At 33.1% G+C, this 4,988-nt stretch overlaps 1 non-coding gene across 1 annotated transcript; it reads right to left on the reverse strand.

The window, feature by feature from the left end:
* Positions 1–4,361: 4,361 nt before the first annotated feature.
* LOC112942238 (small nucleolar RNA R71) lies at positions 4,362–4,469 on the reverse strand. The gene has a single exon (XR_003248325.1). It is a non-coding gene; the product is annotated as a small nucleolar RNA R71 (small nucleolar RNA).
* Positions 4,470–4,988: the final 519 nt, after the last annotated feature.

The following is a 4,988-nucleotide window of genomic DNA, read 5'->3' on the forward strand; positions in this document are numbered from 1 at the left end:
TCAAAGAAGACCCATGTGTAAAAAAAACCCCTAGATTTGGGAATTTTTGAAAATATTTTTGGAGGGACCTCTTGGGGAAAGGAATCCCAAAAAAGAAAGAAACCAACCCTTAATAAATATTTAGCCACGAAATTGAGTTGAAAACTTGGAGAATTGATTTTCTTCTTGAAGTTCAATGTCCTTCAATGGACGTTTTTGTAGAAATAGAATTTAGAGAGAGGTAAGAGCAATTGGATTTTCAATTTGTGGATTTGTTTTGGATGGATAACAGTGGTATAAAACTGACTTAAAACACATATATACCCATCCCCTAAAATACATAAAAAAACCTCACTTGGTTGGACCTTTTAACCAAGGAAAACTTGACTTAATTTTCTTAATTTCCATCGTGGATCAAGTACGCGTGGCGGAGGTGTTCCATAAACTTTATGGAAGTTTATTTTGGGACAGTGGAGTCTGCGACACAGACCAATATATTGGACCTTGGTGGAGCTAGTTTGTGACGAGGACATTCTCCCTCCAAGAACAATTTCTTGCTGGCCACGTGTTTGGTCCCCCTCAAGGACCCCTAGGGTGATCTTTAGGGGTTCACAACTGGACGTTTTGATCCTCTAAACATTATTTTATTTATTTGATGTATTTTTATAAGTTACCCTTGATACGAATCTCCCAAACCTTCACAAGACCTAAGGACATCTACTAGTTCAGTTTCACTAGTTTTCGAACGTCATGGTCTTTCCTTGATGTTTAGGCTATAAACTTCCAAATCAATTTAATTACATTATTTTAGGTCTTGAACACCATTTTAATCATTATTTGTTAGGCGAGGCTCTATTCTAGGTCATAGAATTTCTGTGGTGTTACACAAGCTTTTTGGACACAAATCTCCTGCTACTAAACAAGTACATGAAAGAGTAGAAAATTTGTGTAAAACGTCTCTATGGAATGGTGAGACACAAGTTTAATGGAAGGCACTGATTGCATGGGAAAGATTTTGGTTGCTGAAAGTATTAGGAGGAATTAATGTTACTGATAACTACATGTGGAATAAAGGAGCTATACAAAAGCACTTGTTGAATCAAAACAAGAAGAAAGATAAACTTTGGATTGTATGGGTTCATACCTTTTACCTAAAAGGTAGGAAACCTTGGAGAGTAAGAGTAAACTAGGCTTCTTGGATAGTGAGGAAAATTATTCTAGCAGGACATTGGCTTGATGAGAAGGGTTTGCAAATTGCAGAACACACGGAGACAAATGATTTTAATGTCAATGAAATGTATAAGAATCTAAGGGGTGAGAATAATAAGGTTACATGGAGGAGAATGATTTACAATAATCAGGGAAGTCTTTAATGGATATTTACACTGTACTTGGCTATAAATAGAAGACTATACACCAGAGATAGACTGAAAAATGGGGGATCACAAACTATATCATATGTACACTCTAAAAGGAATCAAATTAAACTCATCAACAGTTATTTTTTACATGTATATTCTTAAGAAGGTTGTGGCAAAAGCTCCTGAATTGGCTATCAATGAATAGAGTTATTAATGGATGGACTGAGGAACTGAAATGGGTTGTAGAACATGATTCAAGAAAAATAATACAAGTAGATATCTATAGAAAAACATTATTTGCAACACTCTACTACATTGGGCAAGAAAGAAACTACAGGATTTTTCAAAAAACACAGAGATGAACACTAGAGTAATCATCCAAAACATACATTGTAGAGCTAGTATGATACGTAGGTTTATCGGTTTTATGCACAAGCTTAAATTTTATCCTTATAACATGTACTAGCAAGAATAAACTTTTGAATTAGATGGACTCTGAGAGTGGAAGTTTTCCACATACAGAGTTTCCAACATTGTACACATTTCAAAATCTGGTAATAATAAATTATAGTTACCAAAAAAATATTGTTTAAATTTCTATTCCATTTTCAAGTTAAATATAATTCATTTTTATGTTTTTTTTCAAGTTATATATTATTCATTTGTATGTTTTTCTTACCGTAGATTTATCGTTCTGATTCTTAAAATTTTCATGCAACATAATCTCAAAAATAATTTCATCAGGGTTTAGGAGGTAGGACTTTTTTAATAATAAATTATCAAACCAACTATTGTCATGTTTATATTGCATATATGTCTACTTAAAATATCGTGAATTTGTAGATTTCACTTTTACTTCACATATATATAATCCTTCCCCAAATAGAAAAAAGTTACTTAATTGAATATTTCTTAATTTAAGAAACTGAAATATTAGTTTTGCTAATGGTTTTCTGTTAAACGTGGTTTCAATGTTTACACTGCTTCAGTTTTCTTTAGTTTCGGTATGTGATAAGCTCCTTTTTATATGAATTGGATAATTCCCTCAAATTTAATTGACTATTCAAACATATATATTCTTATAAAATAATTAGTCTAAGAGATATGAAAATTTATAGTTTGAATCTTTTGTACAACAATACTCAACTATTTAAACTTATCTTATTACTTGCACTCAATCATAAAATTAAAATGTTGGTGTTTATAAAATAAATGGGTAACAAAGTATTTTTGTTGGAAATTTAATTTACAATATAATAAGTGTAATTGATATCACGAGGCATTATCTACATATGATTTTACTATTGATAAGTTCAAGTTACTAATTAACATTAATTCCCCATGTTTGTTTGTTTTTTTTGCAGCCTAATTACCATATTAGATGCTTAGATGAAGAATATAAATTATGTTATTGTTTTTTTGGGGGAAGGATCTAAAAAGACTTTAAAGTATTTAAATTAGTACAAAACCATCAAAGCTCGACTTACCTCGTTGATTGGACTTAACAAGTCTCATATCAGACTTGTTTAAAGTTATTTTTGCTCGAGATATAAAGCATGAAAACAAGGCAGGAACTAAAGATGGAGAGAAAATGTACTACATGGGGTATTTTTAAGTGATTTTGAACAAAGTTTTGTTAGAGATTTTGTAGTAGTGAAGATTTTGTTAAGTTTGATGATGAAAATTCATTTTCCTAGCTATGAAAAGCATGGTAGATGTTGATTTTCTATTTTTACTATGATTGGCTAAAACCCTCTTCTATGAGTTTTGACTATGTGACTAATTGTTGAGTTTTGCGAAGTGGATTTTATTGGTTTGCAAATAATGGTGTTAATTTGAAGCGAGTGTAAAATTTTGTTGCGTTTTGAGGTCATCTTGCATGATTAGGGTATTAGGTTCAATGTTTTGTGCTTGCTCGAGAGAGAAGTGCAGGGTTAAAGTAATAAGCTTAGCATCCTTAGTGCTGGGTCACCCTGATTTTAGCTTGAGAGAGTGAAATATTGAATCTATTTTTTGTACCTTGCTCGATAGAGTAGATAAGAAGGTTAGACATCTTCAATCAAGAGTGTTGAAGTTCAAGAGAATTCAATAGAGATAAGGTGATTGTTTGTTAGAAAATTGCTTTACATATAGTCCTACCTATCCACAAAAATTTATCCCTTAGTGAGCATCAATGTTCATCCACTAAGTTGAATTCAATAACTGGTTGGTCAATTCCCCAAGTATTACCTCACTATTTGATCGTCTCGTGTTAAGTGTTAAATTGGTTTGATAATTATAACCAGAAATTAAAGTTAAACCAAAAAGTTGCATTAAGTTGTTAGTCGAAGTTGATGTTGTTATACTTCTATTATTGAATTTAAAGTAAAAGCTACTCCCTGTGGAATATATCCAACTAATTTAGTTGGGTTATTCACTTGCTAGTGATCATTGACACTTTGGATGAAGTTTCTTTGAAATATTAATGAAAATGGTGTCGTTGTCGGGGCGTAGCATTACTTAGAATTCTTAGATTGAATATTTGGTTTGTGAATGATTTTGTTGTAGTAGAATGTCTTAGGCTGCATTATGAAGTGTTGATTGGACTGCATAGAAGTAAAAATGAGTGAAGAAGAGGTAAATGGTAGTCAAGAAGGTCATCGAGACGGTATCGATGATATTAATAGTGTTTACAACCCATCCATGTGGGTTAAATAGGTGAAATTCGCATACCACAAGCTTATGGGAATGCCATATTTGAGGTCACTAGCAGGACTCTTCATCTCCTCCAAATGAGATGACTCTATGGAGGGCTAGAGTACGAAGACCCGCATGAGTATGTAAGTAGTTTTATTGTGGTGTGCAGGCCATTGATATTCAAGAATGTGCTGTAAGAGTCAATTCTCAAATTTGATTATTTCCATTGTCTTTGACGGGGAGGTAAACAAGTGGTTGGCTGAGTTACCAAATGACGCCATCAAATCATGGGAGGATTTGGTTTTAGTAATCAACAAGATTTTCTTCCCCACTTCAAAGATAGTGAAACTTAGAAATGACATTAAAGGTTTCAAGCGAGGAGAGGGTGAACCCATCCATGAAACGTGGATGAGGTTTAAGAGTCACTTACATAGAGTGCCCAACTCATGGGTTACCAAATGATTTACTACTCCAATATTTCTACAAAAATCTTGATTTAGTTAATGAAGGAGTGGCTGATAAATTGTTACGAGGGAAAATAATGTTGCAATCATTTGAGGTATCTTCATTTATTCATGAGTACATGACTAAAATAAATTAATTGTGATACACCCCATAGGATCAAGTCTCTCCATTTTGTTTTAGGATGACAGAAGAAAAACACGATAAAGAGAGAGATGGATGAAGGCATTAAGAAGTTGTTGACTCAAATGGATCTACTACAAGAGCATATGAAGGAGAATCTAGAAAAGCAAAAGGGGACATGTGAAGTGTTAAGAACATAGGAGGGGTTTTCTTCCAGTTACTCAAGTTCAGGGGATTATCAAGGTTGGAACTCCAAGAGATACAAAGAGGGTTTCCATCCACATTATTTATAACGGGGTGAGAATCAAGTTTGGAACTATCACAAGGGAGAAGATCAAAGAAGATACAACTAATATAGGGACGAACAAAGTGACTATTGGAGAAGGA

The sequence above is a fragment of the Solanum lycopersicum genome, chromosome 9 (genome assembly GCF_036512215.1).
Source record: "Solanum lycopersicum chromosome 9, SLM_r2.1".
Classification (NCBI taxonomy): Eukaryota; Viridiplantae; Streptophyta; class Magnoliopsida; order Solanales; family Solanaceae; genus Solanum; species Solanum lycopersicum.